This window comes from Rhinatrema bivittatum, chromosome 11 (genome assembly GCF_901001135.1).
Source record: "Rhinatrema bivittatum chromosome 11, aRhiBiv1.1, whole genome shotgun sequence".
Lineage (NCBI taxonomy): Eukaryota > Metazoa > Chordata > Amphibia > Gymnophiona > Rhinatrematidae > Rhinatrema > Rhinatrema bivittatum.
Genome location: NC_042625.1, coordinates 47,384,454 through 47,397,237, shown reverse-complemented (window position 1 = coordinate 47,397,237; position 12,784 = coordinate 47,384,454). Strand labels below are relative to the sequence as shown.

At 46.2% G+C, this 12,784-nt stretch overlaps 1 protein-coding gene across 10 annotated transcripts in view; it reads right to left on the bottom strand.

Annotated features, from left to right (window-relative positions):
• The window catches only part of ARVCF (ARVCF delta catenin family member), a 743,011-nt gene that overhangs the window by 316,364 nt on the left and 413,863 nt on the right, over positions 1-12,784 (bottom strand). The window lies entirely within an intron of this gene.

Sequence of the window (12,784 nt, the reverse complement as noted above, 5' to 3'; positions counted from 1 at the left end):
GAAGACCTTCTAGCTATCATTTCTGATTCTTTTCAACAGGATACCATATTTTCCTATTTTAATGGAAATAAGTAAAATTGTGGCTATTTTGGAAGGACTGTGGTCCTAGGAACCTCAAGGCACATCATGTGCTCATCCTTGTTAGATATATCTAAGAGGGGGTATGTATGGTGGTGAGATTTACTGCTTCATGTCATATCTTAAGGGGAAGGAACTGGAAATGCTGGTAACAAAGCAGCAAAATATTTAACTTCTTGCATCGTTCTTGTATATTTCAGTGACAGTTGCATTAATTCTTTCTACCTGCAACATAGCAAGTACTCTTGTAGAATGAGTCCTCCCAAAACATGGAGCTGTAAACCATTGCCTTACATTCTTCAACTCCATACAGAAATGGAAGGCTTTCTTTTTGAAAACAAAGTACAAATGTATGAAATATAACTGCAAGTGCTACCCATTCTTGTAGGTATCTGCAAAACTACCCACCCTCTGTATTATTGAAGTGATCCCACTGATAAAAATGTTACCCTCTTCAAGTTTGATATTCTATGAGTCTCTATTCAATTGTCAAAGTCAGTCCATCAGCAAGGCCCTACTTAAATTGCGGTAGAGGCCTAATATTTCAGTTGTCATAGGTAACTGCCATTAACTCAGAGAAGAGGCTGGTGGCGATTTAGTGAAAGAGGAACTTTTACTGTTAATACCAGTAGAATATGGCTCTACTTTATCACCACTAGCACCCCCTAGCAACACAGCATACACTTACAATTTAGTGCATGATAGCAGGGGCTACAACTTCCTGACATCCTCACTTGAAGCAGGGCCTTAACCATCAGTGGTTTCTTACCAGCAGGCCGTCAATCAGCTGTTTCCCATCATTCCATCTATCTTGTCGGTTACTCAATTGCAACTATTCAAAGTACATCCCACCCTTTAGGGAAAGCCTTACCCATCAATTATGTTTTTCAAAATGCTCAAGGCTCTGCTATAATCCTCTCTATATCTTGCCACTCCAATACCTTTAGAACGGATCTAGTTTGAATCAGTCCCTGGTAATCCAGTCTCTCTGGTTGTTAAATAAATATTTTATACTTCACTAGAATTCCTTTTTTTTTGTTAGTACCATATAAAATAAACAGCTGTTTCATTTTATGGAACAAACTTTATCTTTCCAAATAGAACTTTTAATATCTTTTAACATCTATAGGATGCATATTCCTTTGGTACAGTCTGGATGAGAGAACAGAGTCCCTCACTTTTGAATGAAGCCTAAAAACAACAATACACATTAGAGGGCTGCCATTCAACACTATAAACTGCACTACTTTGAAATCCATCTCGAACAGACTGAGGTAGGCCACAGTCATCTGCTGCATCCAAAAGACTTTCTGCTTCAGACACATCTGAACTGGCTCCCTTGTGTTATTCTAGCAGAGGTGGGAATCTCCCCTGGGGGTGCAGGATTCAGTTGGGATATTAGCCCTTAAATAAATGGTAACCATGGATTCAAATTTAGAGCATAAAACTGAGGAACATCATCGACCTCGAACTCTGCTGCATAATTTTCCTGTCGTACTGCAAACATCGTCAGCCAGCCATTTCATTCTTTCCAGGGCTGCATGAGGAAAGTGAATTTCCCTCCCCATGTCCCCAGTAAATTTCTCAAATCACCCAGCAACAATTTTAGGTTTCTTCAAAATGGGAACAACAAAACCTGCAATTACCTTATAGTAAGCACATGAAACATACTTCAGAGATAAATCTAACAAAAGATCACTGAACCAAGCACCAGTCATAGCTGGATCATGGCAAGATACCTTCATTAGACCTTTGCAAGAAAAAAATATCTTATCTACCCTGAAGAAATCAAAATTGGATGCACTTGTGTTTTCTTCCAACTAACCTAAAGCCTCTATTATGCAAAAGAAGGGAGTGAAAAGTTACAGGCAAGGAATACATCTCCACAGGGTAGGGATGAGTATACGAGTCAGCCGAAATACAATTTTCACAATACAAGAAAACATAGCAAAGAGCTGAAACTCAAATGTTCCTCTGTTTATATGGCTCAAAATAATGGAGACCCAACTAGTTGCATTATGCAAAACATAAGCGAAGCAGTCAAGCTGCTGTGTATGCAGTCCCTGCAGGGAAGAGCTCATGTCCCGCAGTACTTTCACTGAGTTTTTCTCACAGCCTTAGCAAGCGTGTTAAAGCTGCAGGATTGCAGATTTGCTCTGCAGACAGAGCTGGCAAGGTGACTTGCATTTTTGCTCCATTGCTACTTGTTTTTGGCCATCTTCTATTCATTCTGAGATCCAGAGCGTGGGCTTTAGCCTAGCTGGAACACCTGCCTCAATTTTAACGCACATTCCTTCCCATGAGAAAGTTCAGTAAGAGCCAGCTTGTGAACAAAGATGCTAGGGACTTTAGTAATATTTTCCTATTGGGCAACTTTCTCACCTTGCTGTTGCTTTGAATATTTTACAAGTTCACTCTTCCATCTCTTTTCAATGTTCATAAAGCTTTTAGCATCAAAGTGCTCAAAATGTTAATTTAACATCCATCAAAACAGCTAGAAATCTGCTGTATATACAAGGAATGTACATAGTGTCACAATATTTCCCTCTTCTTTACAAAGTCTTGCTATTAAACAGTGTGCAAGTCTGTGATGACACTTAGATGGAACCCGCTTAAGTAAAAAAAATCAAATAAAGTGAAAATGGATTTGAAACGTTATTGAATGTTTCGTTTTAGTTGAAATGATGCATGTTCCTGATGGTGAGATGTGGAGGGAGGAACTAAGGGTTTCAGCATGTGTCTGAATATTCATTTTATCCTTCCCATATTTGACACAGTCTCTGGGTACTAGTTGACTTCCATTTCTAAGGGACAGTGCTAACCAAAATAAAGTGTAGTATATTTTTAGTATAACATTACTGAAAAGTAAAGCAGAATTGCTTACCTGTAACAGGTGTTCTCCAAGGACAGCAGGATGTTAGTACTCACAAATGGGTGACATCATTAGATGGAGCCCGGCACGGAAAACTTTTGTCTAAGTTTCTAGAATCTTAGACACACTAAGCATACCCAGCATGCTGCTAACCACACGTCCACATGGGAGTTCCTCTTTAGTCTTATAACAGAGTTCGTGAAAAATAAAATAACTCGAAAGAAACCCAATTCCGCGGGATGGCGGGTGGGTTTCGTGAGGACTAACATCCTGCTGTCCGTGGGGAACACTTGTTACAGGTAAGCAACTCTGCTTTCTCCAAGGACAAGTAAGATGGTAGTCCTCACACTTGGGTGATTATATGTAGCTACAGGCTACTCCCAACAAAGGCAGCATAGAACAGGTGCCAACATGCACAACAACTAAAGCTGCTAGAACCGGGGAAGCAAGCCTGCACCCAAGGAAAGGGCGCAAGGCAAGAAGAGTTGGGTTTTCATGGCTGAAAAAGATTACGGAGGACCAGACAATAATGTGGGGCGAACATGTGGCGGGAACTCCAAGTTGCTGCCCTGCATATCTCATGAATAGGGATGGCACGCAAGTGAGCTACCGAAACTGACATGGCCCAAACGAAATGAGCCTTGACGTGACCTTAAAGCCGCAGACCCGCTTGAGCATAGCAAGAGGAAATACAGTCCGCTAGCCAATGGAATAAGGTCTGCTTAGACACTGCTACTCCCAACTTGTTTTTGTCGAAGGAGAGAAAATGTTGAGTGGACAGGCGGTGAGGTGCCGTCCGTTCCAGGTAAAAGACCAGGGCCCTTTTACAATCCAGAGTATACAGTGCATGTTCACCCTGGTGAGCGTGCGGCGGCCTTGGAAAAAAGGAAGGCAACACAATGGACTGATTGAGGTGGAATTCCGTGACCACCTTTGGAAGAAACTTAGGATGTGTACGCAAGACCACCTTATCATGACTAAACTTTGTAGGGGAGTACGATACTAGAGCCTGTAGCTCACTGATCCTGCGCGTTGAAGTAACTGCCACCAAGAAGATGACCTTCCAGGATAGGTACTTCAGATCACAAGACCGCAGGGGATCAAATGGAGCCCTTCATGAGCTGGGACAGGACTACACTGAGGTCCCAGGAGACTGCTGAGGGCCGCGTAGGAGGCTTAAGTTGCAACAAGCCTCGTATGAACCGTCCCATGAGTGGATGGATGGAAATGGAAGCACCATCCCTTCCCTGATGGTATGCTCCAATGGCACTAAGATGAACTCTCACCAAAATTGTTTGCAATCCAGAATCCTAGAAATGCAACAGGTAGTCCAAAAGCTTCGGTGGGGAACAAGAGAAGGGATCCAGACTGTGCCCAACACACCAAGCTGAAAACCTCTTCCACTTGAGATCATAAGATCTTCTCGTGGAAGGTTTCCTAGACTCCAAGAGGGCTCGAGACACGCCTTCCGAAAGGCCCAGTGCATGTACGATCATCCACTCATAATTCAAGCCATGAGGGACAAGGTGTGGAGGTTGGTATGGTGAAGCCTGCCCTGATCCTGAGAAATCAGGTCCAGAGCAGTCCCCAGCTGGATCAGAGGGTGTGAGGAGAAGAGGGAACTAGACCTGGCAAGGCCAAAAGAGTGCAACTAGGATCATGGTGCCTCGGTCCTGTTGGAGCTTTTGGAGTGTTTTCGAGATTAGCGGAAGGAGAGGATAAGTGTACAGCAGACCGGTGCCCCAGTGACGTGAAAAAGCATCCGACACCAAGCCCCTGTCTGCCTGTCCCAGTGAGCAGAATCGATCCACCTTGTTCTCTGGGGAAGCGAATAGATCTATGTCCAGGGTCCCCCATAGGCAGCGACAGATGCAGTTTGCTACCTCTTGATTCAGGGACCACTCATGGGGTCAGAAGGCCCAGCTCAAAGAGTCCGCCAAGACATTATCCATCCCAGGGAGATACACGGCCCGGAGGAAGATGCCGTTCGAGGGCCCATGACCAGATCTGGATTGGCTCTTGGCAGAGGAGGTACAACCCTGTCCTTCCCTGCTTGTTCAGATACCACCTCGCCACCTGATTGACGGTCTGAACCAGGACTACTTTGTTGTGTTGATACTCCCTGAAAGCCTTTAGGGAGTAACGGATCGCCCATAACTCTAGGAAATGTATCTGGGAATACCACTCCTACAGGAACCAGAGACCTTGAGTGTGGCGATCTACAACATGGGCCCCCCAACCCATGTGAGACGTGTTTGTGGTAAGGACGATCTGGGGCTGCAGGCCCCAGAAGGGCATCCCTTGCTCCAGATTGGATAGGGTTTCCCACCACACAAGGGACTACCGGAGAAGAGTGGTGATCAGGTCACAAGCCCGAAGTTCCTGGGTGGCCCGAAGACTACTCGAGTGGCAGAAAGCTCTGTTATTTAGAATAGTTGTGGGTGGATCCTTGGAACAGTGGCAGGTGACCACGCCCTCGGGGAAAATCCCGAGAGGGACCACTGGTCAGGCTTAGTGTAGGAGACAGACACACACTAGTTCTTTTATTAGATAATATAGTAAACCACCAGAGGTGGCAGCGCCCGGCTGGGCTGTAGTTCCTCAGGTACTAGAACAGCGATCCCAGGGTGGCTGAGCTTAGAGAAACTAAGAAAGTGAATAGGCAGTATATGCAGAGTTCTGGAACAAGTCCTTGATGGTAACACTCACCCAATAGTCTCTTAAGGCAGCCCAGGAGATGGCATGCATTAGGCCCTCGAGGAGTGAGTACCTGGACCCAGGGAAAGCTCTGAGAGATAGATGGAAACTCACAATGTTGTAAGCAGCGATGACTTCTTAGCAGAAGTGGTATTCAGGAGCAAGTCAGGGACATGGGGCCCTCGAGGAGCGAGTACCGGTTCCGGACTGTGACCTGCAAAGAAAAAGAGAGAACGAGGCCCACGAGGAACGGGTACCTCTAGTGATGTCCAAGGAGGCAGAGTTGCTAGGGTTGCGGAGAGCGAATCCAATCCGCAGCAACCAGGAGGAAGCGAACCCTTGCTAACTCGTTTTGTTAGCGAAATCGGAGACCTTAAATATCTGGAGCTGGTGACGTCATCTCAGGGAGACGCCCCTGAAGTTCACGCCAACGCTGGTATATCAGTCGGGCCGCGTGCGCGCCCTTAGGCATCTGGTCAACATGGCAGCTTGCAGCGTCGAGCCGGTCAGGGAACGCCGGAGGACGACAGCCTGGAGACGCCGCAGCAGCTAGCCTTCCATCAACCCCGAAGGGAGTCACCAACGAGGTAAGTTGGGCGGAGCAGAGACGTCTGACAGCGACGGACACAACATCGAGCAAGGGCAGTAAGGGTCTCTGCCCTGCCTCAAAGCAGAAAGACCTTCTACTGGACAGTGTCCAGTCTGGCTCCAATGAAGTTCAGTTGAAATGACGGCTGGAGATGCAATTTCCCTGCCTGGAGTCGTCTTCATAAGCCAATCGTCAAGGTAAGGGAAGACATATACTCCTTGCCTCTGAAGATAGGCCCCTAGTGAAGATGCGGGGCGCCGACGTGAGGCCAAAAGGCAGTGTGTAATACTGGTAGTGCTCTTCCTCTACCAGGAACTGTAGATTCCTCCGATTCACCGGAAAAATCGGGATATGGGCATAGGTGTCTGAGATTGAGGGAGCAGAGCCAGTCCCCAGCTTTGAGGAGGGGGGATCAAAGTGCCCAATGAGACCATCTTGAACTTTTCTCTGAAAGAAGCCAGTTTAATGCCCTGAGGTCCAGAATGGGTGAAGGCCACCAGTTTTCTTGGGAATCAGGAAATACCTGGAGTAGAACCCATCCCCTCATTGGCCTGATGGAACTGGTTGGACCACTCGAGCCATTAAGAGGGCAGAGAGCTCTTCTCGGAGTATCTGCTGATTCTCTACACCTCTCCACTGGGGACACGGGGAGAACGGGATGGAGTTAGTTAGAAATGCAATCTGTACCCCTGCCTCACTATGGACAGGATCCAGTGGTGACGTCTATTGATCCGCAAATAGCTGTAGGCAGTCCCCACTGGGGGTTGGTACCCTAGGGTAGGGTTGACTGGCTCAAACCCTCTGGCTGCCAGTCAGAATCCTGCAATGGGGTTTTGTGGTGGGGCAGGAGTTGGATGAGGCCTATGAGGTTGCCATGCCCTCGGTCTTGCCAGTGCCCACTGAGGTCTCGATCTAGAGGTCAGCGGGTTGTAATTGCATCACCGGTAAAAAGGCCATCTTGGATATTGCCTAGGAGGATTTTTGCTGGTGGGCTGAGTGTCCAAAGTGCTGGCTGACAACTGTTGAAGGGTTTCATGATAGTCCTTCAGCTGGGCAACCGCCTCTTTAATCTTGTTCCTGAACAAGTTCTCCCCAGTACAGGGCAGATCTGTGAGACTGTCTTGTACCTCGGGGCGCAGCTCAGAAGTGCATAGCCAAGCCATGCGACGAGCCCCAATGCCTGCTGCAGCAACTCTTATAGCTGTCGTATGCAGAGCAGACCTCGTGTTTATCACAGTCCAGGCCCTGCTGAACTATGTTTTGGAAGTCCTCCTGAAATTGTTGCGGGAGGCATTCCCCCAACTCTTGGGCTCGTTTCCAGAGGTTTCTGAAGTACAGCCACATATAGAGTTGATAGCAGGCAATCCTAGCTGCCAACATAGAGCCCTGGAACACCTGGCATCTGAGAGCGTCCAGAGCTCTGTGCTCCCAAAGTCTCTTTGCCTTCTTTGAGGCCGATTCCACCACCACCAGTTGGTGAGGCAGCTGATGGCACTCAAACACTGTGGAGGGCTGGACCAGATATACTGCGCCCAAGTTCCAGTTCATAGGAGTCATGGAAAAGGGGTGTTCCCAGAGTCGGATGACTAGCTCCTTAAAGATGTCATGCACTGGAACAGCCACCACTTCTTTAGGAGCATCAAGAAATTGCAGGATCTCCAACATCTTGTGATGAGAATCCTGTTCTGTTAATAACTGGAAAGGCACAGACTCTGCCATGGCCTTAATAAAACCAGCAAAAGAAAAATCCTCTGGAGGGGATTTCCACCTCTTCTCCAGTGGAGAGGGCTCCAAAGGCAAAACCTCTGATTCTTCAGTGGAGGAAAAAGATGCCTTTCCTTCCAGGGATTATAGGGGGCTTCCCCCTCACTTTGAACATGCAGAGGGCTGTGGGGGTACTTGCAGAACTGAAGATTGAACAGAGGGCACCGGTAGGGTCCAGGGTTGCATGGGCACTGAAAGATCCATCGGCCTCGGGAGCACTGGGTGTATCGATGGCATTGAGGGCATCAGTCCTGATGGAGCTGGGAATGCCAGAGGTTGCTGGGGTACCTTGCAAGGTCGAGGTACCATCGACCCCGATGGACCTTCCTCCTCCGAGGAGTTTCTCACTGGGATGGGGACCAGTGGTGGCAGCAGCGATGCTCCCTTCGACAGCGAAGGGGTTAGGCGCATCGGAACTGGCTGCATTGGTAGGATACCAAGCAGCAGTTCCAGCTGCTCGGAGAGAGGCGCAAGCACCAGTGGAGTAGGCTCTTGCGGCGGAGGCGGTACCAGAGGAACTGGAGGCTCGACGCCCTGCAAGGCCCGGCCGACTGCCAACCACACGCGTCTCTTCAACTCCTCTTCAAAAGATGCTGAGGACAGAACAGCTTGAGGAGGGGGAGGCAGCGGAATCAGATTGACCCCGGAGTCATGGGGAGGAACCAAACCTTCCACCGGTATTGGTGGAAACCACCAGGAGTCCTTGGGAGGATTGGAGGGTAGCACCTCCTCCGCACGAGACTGCTTCAGGGGAGGCACAGACGCGTTCGATGCCTTCCCGTGGTCCGACTTAGAAGAGGAGGCGTGGTGTCTGTGTTTCCTAGACTTCTCTCCGTGCTCACCTCAGTTTTTACCCGGGACCGATGAAGATGGGGAGGAACCCGACCTGGATCGAGAAGTAGTTGACTTTGCTATGTCTCCTGAATGACCCCACTGAGCCCTCCACCGGTATCAGTGGAGGCCATCTGGAGGCATCGAAAGGGTCGGAGGGAATCTCTTCCTCCGCCCTAGACCGCTTCATTGGAGGCACCGATGTTGATGCCTGCCAATGGTCTGGCTTGGAAGATGATGAAGATCAATGACTGGGTTTCTTCGACTTTTCTCGATGGTCACCATGGTCCGTGCCCAGAACAGATGGTTACAGCGAGGATCCCAACCATGAATGGGATGACAAAGAATGTGGTCGGTTCCCAGCCCCTAGATCGGGGCTGGGGAACTGTGGAGGGGGTCATCCCAACGGGGTCGAGACCGGGATCTCCTTTCCGAGTGGGGTGGAGGCCCCCTATATTCAGCTAATAACCACACGCTCTGAACATACTCTGCTAATGTAACCCAGATAAAGTTATCCAGGTACCTTTGCTGCTCATTGGCTTATTGAATATTCACATACACACCCAAAACAGTTGACCTTCCCCCAGCCTCTAATATGAATAAAAACACTGCATGCCTAGTGGCTCCCTGCTCCTTTCCCCAATATAATTTAAAACTGTCACATGGCAGCAGCACTGAACCCCTCCTCCAATCCATACCTTAAAAAGATTTTTGCCACAATTCCCCATCCCTGAACCCCCCAAACCGCCCTGAAGGCAAAGTGGGAAAGGCAATTACCTTTTCCTACTCTGCTGAATACTAAGTGCAAGTAGCTTTGGTAGCTACTGGATTTAGCATTAATTTATTCATTGCACTTGGGTAGTGATTGGCTCCCTTCACTGTCAACAATCAGCAAAGGAACCAATCACTGCCTGAGTGCCATGAATAAATTAATACTAAATGCTAGTAACTGTCAGAGTTACCTGCACTTAGTATTCAGTATAGCGGACCAGGTAACAGCCTCCTCTACTTTCGTTCTGCCTTCAGAACCTTTTGGGGTGGGTATGTCTGAAATAAATCTTTAAGGTGGGGAGAGAAAATCAGCACTATGGGACAATTTTAAATTATATTGGAGGCAGGAGGTTGCTTGGCCACCCAACATTTTTATTCATACTGGGGAGATTTGCTACTGCTTGGCCTCTTTTTTGGGGGTGTTTTGTTATCCAGCTAGCTATATGTTTATGATTTTTCTGACCAGTGCAAACCAGATAAACTAAAATCATGCCCTTGGAACTCTTATTCAATTAAAATGTAACCACTGCATAAGGCGAGAAATTCAACTTTACTGTTTGACAAGTTAACTTTTGATTTCTGAACTCTTTAAGACCATCATTGTTTTAGGTCCCTATTGTCAAAAGCTCTCTCTTGTCCCTCATCTATGGCAACAGAGCAGGTCCCTTTGAATTTGCTTTTAACTAGGAAACTCCAGAGAAGCAAAGATTCCTTACGCACTCTCTCTATAACATATCACCTCCTCCATCCAGATTCTTGCCATGTTTGGAAGGCAAACAACCTTATTCCAGGTCAGTAATATGTTTATTTGTTTTCATATTCCACAATTTCCAATATCATTGTTCAACGCCCAAATAACATCACACACACACTCTAACTAGTCACATAGGCCTACAGAATTAGGTCATTATATCAGATTAAAATTAAAGGGTTTCTTGTTTTCAAGGACAGATATCCTGTTTCTTTAGAGCAATCCATTAAATTATTGGTTCAAGACAGAACCTTCCTGACAAGAATCAGTAAGGGGGTATATGCAGCTTCCATACACAAATCAAAAGGCATTTTCTACTAAGTACCTGCAAATCATAACTGCAAAAACACTGGAGCATCATAAATATTCTCAGGCATCTAAAAGCAATCTATATTAACACGTTATAAATGTGGAATTCTACTTACTAAGGAGCTTCTCTCATTTGGGCACCGTTAAGATCATGGAGAAGAAACTCTTCACAGGGATTTACTCAGGTAAATAGGTCTGGCTGATAGTATATGTGGGCTTCCACAGTACACATACATTTCGCTGGGTTAAAAAGAGGCATTCCCAAGATGAAGGCAATACCACACAAATACATTTTAAGAAAACTCATTGAACAGTTCTCTTAAATAGTCAGAACTTGCTCTGGATTTTCTCATATTATTCATAATAAATGTGGTGCAATTCATGAGAGAAGATTGTGGTTATTAAACAAAACAATTTTAACATTGCCATTACAGAAGCTGGCACAGCTTTGGTTCAGTTTATTAGTATACATCAAAATATTCTTTAAAACAATGTTCTCCTGGTCAGAGAGCTAATATGTACCTGAAACTATTTGTTTTTTCCCCATTGCTCATTAACTCCATTGTTAGGCCCAATCAGAGGTCTTGAACTCTGATCAGCTCTGACAGGCTCAATCCTTGGAATTTAGTCCAAAAATGTTAAGGAGGAGGAATAGCCTAGTGGTTAGAGCAGTGGACTATGAACCAGGAGACCACGGTTCAAGTCCTGCTGTCACTCCTTGTGACCTTGGGCAAGTCACTTTACCCTACATTGCCTCAGGTACAAAAACTTAGATTGTAAGCCCTCTGGGGATAGAGAAATACCTACAGTACCTGAATGTAAACCGGTGTGATATCTCAATTGAGATGAATGTCGGTATATAAAAATAATAAATAAATAAAATAAATAAATAAAGGACATTTTTACTTTGAAAAGCTGCACAAGTGCTTGAGACAGGGTTTACAGAATCTGCACATGGTTATCATGAATAATATTTTACAAAAACTGCCCAGAGAGAAGAGCGGAATATACATTTTTAAAAAATAGTCTAATTATGCTGGCAGAGATCAGCCTTCATATATTTTGTTGAGTCCTGGGGCGGAGTTCCAAAAAGAGGACCTGAGCAGAGCTCCTGCCTAACATTCCTGGCTTGGTGTGTGAAATTAGAGGAATGCAAGTGACAGCCAGCAGACTACTTGAGAGAGCCTAGGTGTGCTCCTGTGCAGAGCAGTCTGTGAAGCTGGAAGGGAACTGACTGAGGGCTATAAAAGAGGGAAAATTTGGCTCATCTTTCTGCAAAGAATTAGGATCTGCTGGGGTGCAAAAACAAGGCAGCTTTTCAGTTCCGAGTGAGATTTGTTATGACTTGTGCACATGGCTGCTGGTTCTACACAGCTGAGTGCTCAGCCTCTGGTTTTTATATAAACTTTGCTTGGAGTAAGAATTAGAACTGTAAGTATCAGTATGCTGTAGCTGAAGACAAGGACAAAACGTCCATTGTGTCCAGGACTAGTATATTTAAATGCTATATCTTTTTGTTTTCATAAAAAGTACCAAAATAGCAACTCCCCGCAACACTGCCCTAAGAGAGCCCAAATCATCTTGGCTAGTACCAGCATGGGGCAGCACTGGCTAAGATTGAGGAGGCTGTGGGTGGTAGAATGGCACACCACTGCAGTATCCTGCCAAAAATGTGACAGACACCATACTGGGGCTGCAATCTCCCAAGCCTGTAATGAGCAAGGTACTTACCACTACTACCATGCAAGCCCATTTCCTGTCAACCGGCTTCCATTTTTCTGCACCCTGACAGGGACTTCCAGTATAGCATTATATTTCCATAGCAGAGCATTAATGTTGAAATTTCAGCACAACTGACTTACAGTCAACTAAACTTAGAAAAAACATTCTTGCTCTTGACACCCAAGAGAAAAATAACTTCCCAGTGCTATCAATCCCTTTACACGATTCAGCCATATACAGCCAAAGGGCAACACAAAGTCTCATCAAGGAATGAAATGTGACACAAGAGGCATCAGGTAGCTTTCTTTTACATATATCCAAAGAGACAGAGGAAGAAAGGGACAGTCACAGAAATCCCCATACCCACAGAAGGATTGTACCTTGAGTAGTCCACCTTAAG